The 12152-nt window shown below is 35.3% G+C and overlaps 1 long non-coding RNA gene across 1 annotated transcript; it reads right to left on the bottom strand.

The window, feature by feature from the left end:
* Positions 1-6564: 6564 nt before the first annotated feature.
* LOC141401463 (uncharacterized) lies at positions 6565-11540 on the bottom strand. The gene is made up of 2 exons (XR_012412377.1): positions 9887-11540; positions 6565-8217 (listed from the first exon to the last, which is right to left on the bottom strand). It is a non-coding gene; the product is annotated as an uncharacterized lncRNA (long non-coding RNA).
* Between the last annotated feature and the right edge of the window lie 612 nt (positions 11541-12152).

Below are 12152 nucleotides of genomic sequence, written 5' to 3'. Positions count from 1 at the left end.
ACAGCTAAGTTTCCATTAGTTTCAGAGATATAGCTTTAATCTGAGCAAAAGCAGTCGTTTTAGCCCGTTCTAGATGAGGCTATAAAATCCAAACCCAATCTAAAAACAAATAACCCAACTACGATATTTACTTTCAAAAAATGCCTACTAGAAGTTGTTGGCATCAGCAGTATTAACATTTCTTTAGGGGATTCATAACTGACATATTATACGCAAACAATGCTGGTTGCCACCGAAAGCGAGTTTATAACCACCTCTGCAAGTTGTTCAGAAGGCTTTGACCATGTTGCATTTTTGATAAGAATATACCCTGCTCCAAAATGTGTTTAAATTATTGGTTCTATCTTCTCAAAATATATCATTTTATAAATGGGAGTTTCTTTCACTGTGATTTATTAAGGTTCATTGAGTTTTTCGTATTTACAAAGTGTTCCAAAAATCCTCTTATGGAACTGAAATTTGTTTGCTCCAGAGAATTACAACATATATTACGTGAAAACTTTTTGTATGTTTTATAAAAATGCACATTTCTGGTTAACGTTTAAGCGTCTGAGCCAGAAAATGATTCATATGTTCAAAGCAGGTGTCTTTTTAATTAATGCTCTGGAAGGTATTTTACTTCATTTTCGAAATCATACTCTAAATCAGTTGATTCTAATGATAACGATGAATCATTATTAATAGTTTCCATTATTATTGCATCAAGGTCAAACCGTATGTAGGGGTAAACCTCGAGGAGAAGAGGTTTACCCCTACATACGGTTTCAAAATTCTTGTACACAACGAGAAGATGCATATAAGCAATTCGTCAGATATACATACATAGTTTCTTTTATTACTTTGGAAGTAATATTAAGAATATTCATTTTTTAGGGGACAAGAAGACCAAATAAAGTTTCATTTGTTTATTACCTATTTGTCCATTGATGATTTTTTGCACTAAAATCACCTTCATTCATAAAATGCGTAATGTAACAGATATTTCAAAGCAGAAAAAATCCCCATAAAATCCCCAATTTTTGAGCTTATTTCCCCATCAAATCCCCAGATCCCCAATTCAAATTTTTCGTCCCCATTTTGTAAAAAAAATCCCCATTTTGGGGACAAATCCCCAATACTGGCAACACTGAGCAGAACAACAAGCAGAGGCAGAGAGAATAAGCATAGAAAATAATATGCACTCAAATATATGTATGTACGTTTGTACATATGCATTGCTTGTTGATCGTTCTATCACTGAACCAACAACACATTGCTTGTTATTTTCTCTCTGTTGGGCAAATTTGTACTCCACTTGTTATTCTCCCTGTTGGGCGAATTCAATTCAATCAAAGTACATAACAGAAAGAGGAATGACAAAATGATATTAGGGTGGCGCTTGTTGTGCTTTAAACAATTAAACAAATGAAGATAACTAAGTTTTTCAAACAACTTATTCAACATAAATATGAACGTTAAAATTAAAGAAAATATATAGAAACTAATGCAAATGAATACATTTAATTAAAGAAAACAATTTTGAAGAAATATTTAATAATGCTATACCTATATGTCCCATGGGGACAAAAACAAATTTCCAATCACATCAACTGCATCATCAAGTGACTTAACATAGTGTCTTTGTCAGCTTTACAGAGGAGGATGTGGGAAATATTTTTGTTAAAAATTTTAACCCTCATGCGGTTCATCAAAGGTGTCTTTTTGGTCCTTTTTTCGAAAATCTTTCACAAATTCCTTTTAATTAAGATCATATCAAATCTAAATATTCTACAAAATTGTTCGCCATAAGATTTTACTGCCGGTCTCAGTATACACCAAATCTGTAAATCTTATCTAATCGCCAGGAATCTCTAAAAATGAAAAACACGTTTTTGGGTTAAAGTCGGACTTCATCTGAGTATACTAAAAATTTTCTAACAAAAAAATTGTTAGAAAGATAACGTCAAAGACAAAAATATTATTTGTCAAATTTCACTATGGGTCACCAAAGAAATGAAATGTCGATTTACATTATATATCATGAAAATATCAGTATTAATTTTGCTGAAAAAAACATGAAAATATTTGCTAATTTTTTGATGAAATTTTTTCCTTCTTTTTCGAATAATATGAAACTAGGTTCTATGTAGGTGAAATGTGTCCAAAGAAGAAAAATTCTACAAAAAAAATTCACTATAAGTTTCGGAATAAACCATAATATGGTAGATATATTATATCTAGGTATACTATTTTCTTAAGAAAATTAGATTACAAATTTATATATTTTAGAATGAAATTATGTGTTTTAATTTTGGATTGTTAATTTTAAATAATTCAATGCTGGATCAAAATCTAACAAAATCCTTCACTTTTTGGGGACATGGTAAAAAGAAGAAATCTTCCAAATTAAATTTCACTATGAGTCTCGGATTGTCGTAATTGTGACAACTATATTTTCACTGGACCATAGTCGTAGACCTCCCACGTATTTCCACATACAATATGAACAACTTATCCAAACAGCGTAATTTATGTAAAAATACAAAAAATCCGCAATTTTACTACTTCCGATCTGTGTTTTCTATATTTTTCAAATATTTATTCACCACAAATATTTCAAAAGCTGATATCTTAACTCGAACTTCCCACATTGTGGGAATCTACTCAGTTTTCCTTGTCATGTTTATTGTTGTCGCACAGTGTTATTTCTAACTTGATCTGCAATTTTTTGGCCACCTTGAACCTTAAATGCCAAATGCCTAATTCGAAAATGTAGCTAAATGCCGCAAATCGGGCGGCACTGTTATATGGGACTGTTCCAGAATGTTTACCTAGGTTCACAATTTTTGGCTTAACAGTTTTTTGACCACCAGTATATCTAAATGCCAAATTATAACTAATTCCGATCCGATGTTCACAATATTTTGTAGGATTAGTTTCTTAGCCACAACAAAGAATTGTTAACATTATTTCATCTATTGGACAACAAATGTGGTCTGTAGAGCGATTTCGTGAAAACCCGCTTTTGGCCCCATATAAATTACTATAAAAACTTAGAGTCCCCACCTTGATGGGGAACCACCAAAACTTGGACCAATATAGCCCATATTCGAACTTGACCTGCCTATGAAAAATACCTATAATACCCTCCCCATATAGTGGTGTAAAGTATACAAATATTATTGTTATATTACAAGAATACCACAGGGTTTTTGGTCATCACATAAAGAATTTTAGGTTGTCATTTCAAGTAGCATGGACTTTACCATTAAAAAGTATAGAGTTGTAATCAGAATTACAAGGAATATATTCGATTAAAATTTCAAACAAACCTTCAACAGCCCTTAATGTGTGGATGAATACTTAAATGGATACATGAAAAGAGCATAGACAAATTCGGCAAAGAATAGGACGACATCAACCTGAGGCTCATTTCGGCCAAGGAAATCGCGATGAGAAAATAAACAATGATGTTAAAATGAAGTCACGTACAACAACACAAACCCCTCTTTGGCATAAGTTAGGAAAAATTCAAGATTTTACGCCAGACTGGCCGAAATAGAGAAAACGGTAATGCGTGAAGCAGTGGATACCTCTCAGTGGGACTCTAGACTTGCTTCATTGGTATCATCCAAAAACCCGTGATTTATGCAAACGAAATTAAGGGTTTGGGTAACAATACATGCAGGACGACATACATGACAAATAACGGTAAGCCTGGATTGTGTCTAATACACTATTAACTCTTTCTTATATCCCCAGTCTACCACAGCGAATTTCACCATAGTACTATAGGTAATTTGCCCAGTTTTTGAGGCAAAAAGTCGATTTTGCAACTTTAAATAATAATAATTTTTTAGTTGGCATTGAAAAAAGAACATGTCAAAATTTATTAATATGAATGATATTTTTCAAAATAGCGTCATTATCGCGGTTTAAATTGCAGTCAAAGTGAAAATTTCGATGAAGAACTTAAAAAATATATATTGTAAGGCATGTTTAATTGTATTTAAAACCGCGGAAAAATATACCAAATATAAATATATGTAAAATGGAATAGATTGGCAATTGCGAGAGGAATTTATTTAATCTTTATATATAAAACTCAATTGTCGTTTGTTGGTAATTGAATCAGTTGAAAACGGCTGGAGCGATTTGGATAATTTTTTGTGGAAATGTTAGTCATAGTCCAGTTTAGGTTTTTATGCAAAGAAAAATTGGCCACGCCCACTTTTCCGCCCACTTTTATAAATATGTTATATCTACGAAACTACTCAACAGATTTTCCTGAAAATTTCAGGGAACGTAGAGTGATGGCCCCCTGTTGAAATAGGCTACACATTTGATTGAATTTCGAGTCGGGCGGAGTACCTCCCCTATGCCCTATTTTTGTAAAAATGCAATATTTGCAACAAATATATCGTTTTGAAAATTAATTTCCGAGTCAATAGCGATTGTGTCTCCGACCTTACGTGCTTATTTGGCATTAAGACTGGACAACGCCCACTTTTTTAAATATGTTATATCTACGAAACTACTGAATCGATTTTCCTGAAACTTTCAGCGAATATACAGGGTTGGTCCCCGATAAAAATAGGCTACATATTTTTTGACTTTCGGATCGGGCGGTTACTTCCCCTATGCCCTATTTTTGTAAAAATTCAATATTTGCAACAAATACGAATGTATCGGTTTCGGAATTTGTTTGCGAGTCAATGGCGATTGTGTCTCCAACCTTACGTACTTAAGATCCGACCACGCTCACTTTCTAATTAGGTTATATCTACAAAACTACTGAAAGGATTTTCAAGGATTGTATATGGCCAATAATGCTTAAATGTACGAAGATGTATTGGCCTGGTGAATGACTCATTCTTGGGTAGCAAAGTGATGAGCGTACGGTCCGAGCTAAAACATCGACTGCCATGTCGTAGAGATTGGATTCCAAAGACTTGGAAAATAAATGAAGTTAGTGATGAGAGCCAAATACTCCCAGGAAGGGAAAGAATGAAACTCCTTTGGATATACTGAGTGCGCATTCGGTAACTTCTACTATAGCTATGCATAACTTCCAATGCATGGCACAATTTCTCAAAAAATGAAGAAGGTTTTGGACATTGAGGCAACAATTTGGGTATGCGAGCTTGGATCCAAAATGATGCCGCAGATCCAACTATGTAATTCCATTCTTTTTTACCCATCAGCACAGGGTGCCAAGAGAAAATGTATATTTTTAGACATCTTCCAACACGGGCAACGACGAAAGTGTTTAATGACGGTTGGCGATTTGTAAGCTGAGAGCAGCTTTGCGGTGCCAACCAACTTGAAATCTGGAACGTAAAGTATTTTTTGCGTTGGTGCCTAATGGTGAAATTCAATTCCAGTCGAATCAGTGTATGTATACTCATAGTTGATTGTGACGTCATATTCATTTCAAGAACAGTATCACATCCATAGAATTTTATAGAGACCGTTTCACTTCTTGGAGTAGTGTGAGTACGAATGTGTCGACACAATTTTCTGTGAATGGGTTCATACCAAAAATACCGTTTGAGCCAGATGATGGAAGGACTGATGAAACTCGTTAGTTCTATGGCCATAAATATTCGAGAAGAAACGTCTATTGCTCTATTATGCCAACGCTTATTCGAAAGTATAAAGTGGACATCATCACAACGTTTAAAGTGTCGTGTTATAACCAGTTTGAAAGCGAAGTCTGCCGTTTGTATTCTCTCTTCACCAGTAGAAGATTCCGAGCTATTCCTTTTGTACTCAGAGATAGTCAAATTTGAGCAAGTTGAAGTTTGCGATACCTCTGCAATAATGGCTTTCACAGAAGTAATACTATTTGCATCCGGAATCGTGACATCTACACAAAGGTCTTTTGTGACAGCATTATTTACATTTTCATATGCCCTTGAAACTAGTTTAGAGGTAGACTGGAGATTTCCAACATCCAAGTGTGGAGTCATAAAAGGAAAGGTTTCCATCAGCAGTATGGCGTACGTCTTCCACACAATTCTGAGATACTGAGTGGCTCCAGGGAGGGCTATCAATTGCGAAAATTTGTTGCCTTTATCAACTGTCAAACCATGGCAATGACGTCTGAAATGAGGCAAAGAAATTAGTACAGGTTGAATTGGTGCACCTACCATAGTTATTTCTTTCAACGATTGTGGCAAAAATGTTCGACAAGACGGCTTGAAAAGTTTACTCAGTCTGATTGAGGAAAAGAGTTTTGGAAGAAGATTTTGATATACGCTGGGAGGTTCAGCAGTTGCACCATCACTTCGAGACATTTGGCCCATTTCATCGGATTCTTTAAGTATTCGTGGAATTTCATTCTCAGAGCAAGTACTTCTGTTTGATGTAGTCTCTTTAGAGGTAAGTGGAGACCAGACAATCTCGTTGGAGCGCTTATACGTATTTAGATCGTCAGTTAACGGTATTCTAACAATGAGTTGTTCATCGAGCTGCGTCGACAGAGGCTTCACATAATGTTGGGTGCATTCCTTTTGAGTAAGGGACACATATTGCTTTACGTTTTTTGTGACATCAGATTTCGAAACGATTCCGATATTTTCATTTTTCTTTCGTTGAACAGGTTGATACTCTATGACTGAGTAGGTTGGCATAATGGATGATCTCAAACTACTACTTGCGTATTTCCCGGAGACAATCCAACCTAACAATGTTCTTTGTAACGTGGGCAAATTGCCTCCAAGATGTATTTTCCCATGAGACAAAAGGGTAAAGAACGGATCTGCTCCAAGTAATAAGTCTATTCCTCGTCTGCGATAGAACTCTGGATCTGCTAACTCTATGTTAGAGGGCAAATTGAAATCATCAATTGAAATGTCTTCAATTGGATGATAGCCAGTGATGCTGGGAGAGACGAGAAATTCCAGAGACAAGTCGAAATTATTTAAACGAGATTGTATTTATGTTTGTGTTTTATGAGCGACTTTAAGTCTTGAAGAGCCAACTCCTATGATATTTGTAGAATTTGTGAGTTTTCGTAGATTAAGAGAGTCACAAAGGCCTTCGCTCATGAAATTAACTTGTGAGCACGAATCAAGAAGAGCCCGTGCCAGCTGATATTCTCCCTCACAGTTGCGAACCAATACCAATGCAGTGGCTAGAATTACATTACTCCCGTTTGGGCTAGAGTTGCTTTGGAAAGTGCTATGTGCAGCAGCAGAGTAAGACGATGGTTCTTCTGGAGGGCAAGATAATTGTTCTGGTTGCTTATGGAGAAGCGAGTGATGACGTTGTTTACAAAATCTGCATGAATATTTAGAGGGACACTGTATGTAACTATGCCCTTTCGCTAAACAATTGAGGCAAAGATTTTGTTGTTTTGCTTGTTCATTTCGTTGATTAAGCGTTAGAACTATAAAGCGTTGACACGTAGAGATTGAATGGCCGGGTTTCGAGCAATGATTGCAAACGAAATCCTGAGTCAAATTTTTAGTAAAAAACGAATGTTGTTTTTGATTACTATGTGAGTAATCAGTTGTTGTAGTGGGTGTAAACTGTTTAGAAGTCCTCCGGCACTGTGCGTCCAACTGCTGACAACGTTTGTCCAACATGGAACAACACTCAGTCCAAGAGGGCAATTTCGAGTAATCTATGTATTCATCCCACCGTTGTTTGGTCTCTGAATCAACCTTGCTCATAGCCAGATGGATTATGAATGCGTCACAAATCTGTTCAAATGAGCCAAGGGATTTTAACGAGCTATACAGAGCAGAAATTGTATCTACAATATTCCTCAGTTGCTTTGGAACAGGTTTTGAGGATTTTGAAAGTTCAAACATCGTTGTGACATTTTCGAGGAAAATCAAAGTGTCATTATCGTATCTTTCTTTCAATCTTTTAAGAGCACTAGGGTAATTCTCATCTGTGACTTGGAACGCCCTTATTGTGGCAAGCGCTTCCCCACTGAGGCAAGAGAGTAAGTGATTGAACTTCTCCGAGGTAGATATATTAGGGTCATTGTGGACCAAATTATTAAATGTGTTTATAAAATTTTTATATTCTAGGTATTTCCCATCAAACTTGGGCAATTTCAGACTGGGCAGTCTAGTGGATGGGGCCTGAGGAAACACAAATGACTGTTCAGCTATGCTAGAACGTCTCCCTTGACCAATTAGGGTAAGAATTTTAGTTTTAATTGTAACGTACAGTTCTTCAATTTCAGATCTACCAGTGTCCTTAGGAGACAATTTTTATACCCTATACCACAATGTGGAAAAGGGTATTATAAGTTTGTTTTGGTAAAAATTCATGTAACACCGCGAAATATTCGTCGGAGACCCCCAATGTGGTATACCAATTTTCATATCTCGACGAGATAAAGCGATTTTGAGATGTGTGTCCGTCCGTCAGTCCGTCCGTCCGTCCGTCTGTCCATTATAAATTGTAAACACGCTCCAGGCCGCAATTATGGACCGATCGTCACGAAATTTGGTATGGAGGTCGGGTTCAGATCAGAATAGATCCCTATTCTTATTGGTGATGATCGTGAAATATTTAGCGGGTGAAATGGACCAAAAACATAATATTTATCCAATTTTCTAGGGGCTCTGTAGGTCTCAATAATAGTCCGATCAACGCGTAATTTTAAAAGAGGTAAGAGTATATCACAAAGGAGAAGCTTGCAATTTGAGATGGCGATCGGATAACATTTAGAGGGTTAAATGGACCAAAACTTTTGTGTGAAAATTGTGAAAATTTTTAATATACAGCTTATATCTTAATTCCTGGAAGTGTCATTCCGGACAAGTGAGATATACTTGAAAGTGGAACGCTTGACCTTTCAATTGATGCCAATTATGTTGGTGTGCATGATCAGATAACAGAGTTACAGCATAATATATTCCATTATTTGTTTGTAGTGTAATAATAAACTCGCTAGAAGTCGCAATTATACATCAATAGTCAGGAAATTTTGCACCGGGTAATAGTATAGGTCGAAAAAGATGCCTACAATTTTGAATGATGATCTGATATTCTTTAGCGGGTGAAATGGACCATTACTTTTGTATGGAAAATATAAAAATTTTATTTTTGGTCGATATTTTAATTCCCTGAGGACATATACATATATTTCGCAAAGTATCCTACATATGTATGAAAAAAACTACTGACCTTTCCTCTGATGTAAATTGCAATAAAGTGTTTGCTAGATAACGGACCTACTGCCTAATATATAATAGGTTCTGTGTAGAGAACCACATTTTTATCCCATGCTACATATTGTCTCTCCAAAAGTTTATGCAATACCACGAAATATTCGTCCTAAACCCCTTATTTGGTATGCCAAAATTCATATCTAGACGAGATAAAGCGATTTAGCGATGTGTGTCCGTCCATTAAAAATTGTAAACAAGCTTAAGGCCGCAAGTATGGACTGATTGTAACGAATTTTTTAAGGAGGTTGCGTTCGGGACAGAATAGAAATAATTAGTTTTTGGTGATGATCGTGAAATGTTCAGGGGATGAAATGGACCAAAAACAAAATTTAACCAATTTTGTAGCGGCTCTGTAGGTCAAAATAATAACCCGCACAATTTTAAACAAAGTTTGAGTTTATGATGAAGAAGAAGCGTACAAACCAACGTGAAGATCAGATAATACTTAGCGGGTTAAATGGACTGAAACTTTTGTGTGAAATTGGTAAAAATTTCAATAACGTAGCGGTTAAACAACGGCAGTAGTAGTACTACATAAGCGTGTTTCATTACATTTTAGTTTGTGTGAACTAAATTTTCCATTCCTGCTACAAAAATGTCGTTGTCATGCTAAAAATCATTGAAAAGAAGTTCCGTGGAGAGCTATTGTCCAGGGATAGTGGTATAGGGTATCCCATGGTCGGCTCCGTCCGACTATAGACTTTTCTTACTTGTTTTATTTGACTCTGGTAGTAGCACGCCTGCTTAAAGTGTGACTCAACGATTCCCAATCTGCACTCCAGTTCAGTATGAGACAGTGAACTGTTGGATTCAATTATATTTTTGATCCGAGTCATACTACCCTTTAAAGAGCCACGCTGTTGTTTCAATTCTTCTAGAGATGTATCTCTTTGAGACACTTGACCTTGGTCATCAGTCATTTTAAAATAATTTCTTTATGGTCTTTTTGAGTAAGAAGATATCAGTCTCGGAAAAGGTTATGTTGCACAACAACAAAAAAAAAAAATCCAAACAAAATCCAAAATTGAGAAAATATTTAAGAAAAGTTTAGATGAGAATGCTGTCTCACTCTAAATTTTGTTTTCAGCAACTCGAAGAAGCAGTTTCTTATGTAAAAGAAATGCTTTACGATTTTGCAAATGGCGCAAAATTATGGAAGACGAAGCAGTAGCGGGGCAACAACAAAAACCAAATGCACTCGGATGAAAAAACAGCAAAAAAAGAGGTTATGAGGACATTTCACAAATGTCCTGTCACGGTCGCCAATGTTTAAGGATTGCCTATTTTGACAATCCCGGAGAAAGCCCTATATGCGATAAGCCAAACTCCTAACTCAAGGGTCCGACTTGAGTATGCAAATTGTACACAAGTTTAACTTACTCTGTGGGTAAACTCTGCATAATGTCTCTGGGACAACGCACCACAACTGCTCTTGCTAATTCCGCAACGTATTATTCCTCAGAAGGTTGCAAAAAAAAAAAGAATATTGTTTCACGAACAGGAATATCTATGGGCCAACACCAATTATCCACCAATTTTCCTCCAGTAAAACTTTGCCTCAATGTATGGGCCACTTGTTGTTTCACACAGGACTGTCTCGTTGTTCCAAGATTAATTATTTTGCCTTAATGAGGAAGGCCGAATATTCAAAAATATATAATATTCTATTAAAATTGCCACCAAACTCTTCACTTTAAATCGATTTTTGGGAAATACTTTTGTTCCTTCTACAATTGCCTCTTCTTGTCACAAATAAAAAACCAGTTGTTTCTCCTTCAAATGATTGGAATAAGAATGTTTTATTCTTTCTAATTTTTATGTTTCACTAACCAAAGGGCTAGCGGGACAATATGTACATACATACTTTTTGCAATAGCCACTAGCAGAACAACAAGCAGAGGCAGAGAGAATAAGCATAGAAAATAATATGCACTCAAATATATGTATGTACGTTTGTACATATGCATTGCTTGTTGATCGTTCTATCACTGAACCAACAACACATTGCTTGTTATTTTCTCTCTGTTGGGCAAATTTGTACTCCACTTGTTATTCTCCCTGTTGGGCGAATTCAATTCAATCAAAGTACATAACAGAAAGAGGAATGACAAAATGATATTAGGGTGGCGCTTGTTGTGCTTTAAACAATTAAACAAATGAAGATAACTAAGTTTTTCAAACAACTTATTCAACATAAATATGAACGTTAAAATTAAAGAAAATATATAGAAACTAATGCAAATGAATACATTTAATTAAAGAAAACAATTTTGAAGAAATATTTAATAATGCTATACCTATATGTCCCATGGGGACAAAAACAAATTTCCAATCACATCAACTGCATCATCAAGTGACTTAACATAGTGTCTTTGTCAGCTTTACAGAGGAGGATGTGGGAAATATTTTTGTTAAAAATTTTAACCCTCATGCGGTTCATCAAAGGTGTCTTTTTGGTCCTTTTTTCGAAAATCTTTCACAAATTCCTTTTAATTAAGATCATATCAAATCTAAATATTCTACAAAATTGTTCGCCATAAGATTTTACTGCCGGTCTCAGTATACACCAAATCTGTAAATCTTATCTAATCGCCAGGAATCTCTAAAAATGAAAAACACGTTTTTGGGTTAAAGTCGGACTTCATCTGAGTATACTAAAAATTTTCTAACAAAAAAATTGTTAGAAAGATAACGTCAAAGACAAAAATATTATTTGTCAAATTTCACTATGGGTCACCAAAGAAATGAAATGTCCATTTACATTATATATCATGAAAATATCAGTATTAATTTTGCTGAAAAAAACATGAAAATATTTGCTAATTTTTTGATGAAATTTTTTCCTTCTTTTTCGAATAATATGAAACTAGGTTCTATGTAGGTGAAATGTGTCCAAAGAAGAAAAATTCTACAAAAAAAATTCACTATAAGTTTCGGAATAAACCATAATATGGTAGATATATTATATCTAGGTAT

This window comes from Musca autumnalis, unplaced genomic scaffold, assembly GCF_047663935.1.
Source record: "Musca autumnalis isolate F117 unplaced genomic scaffold, ASM4766393v1 scaffold_4, whole genome shotgun sequence".
Taxonomy (NCBI): domain Eukaryota; kingdom Metazoa; phylum Arthropoda; class Insecta; order Diptera; family Muscidae; genus Musca; species Musca autumnalis.
This window is presented reverse-complemented; position numbering and strand designations above follow the sequence as displayed.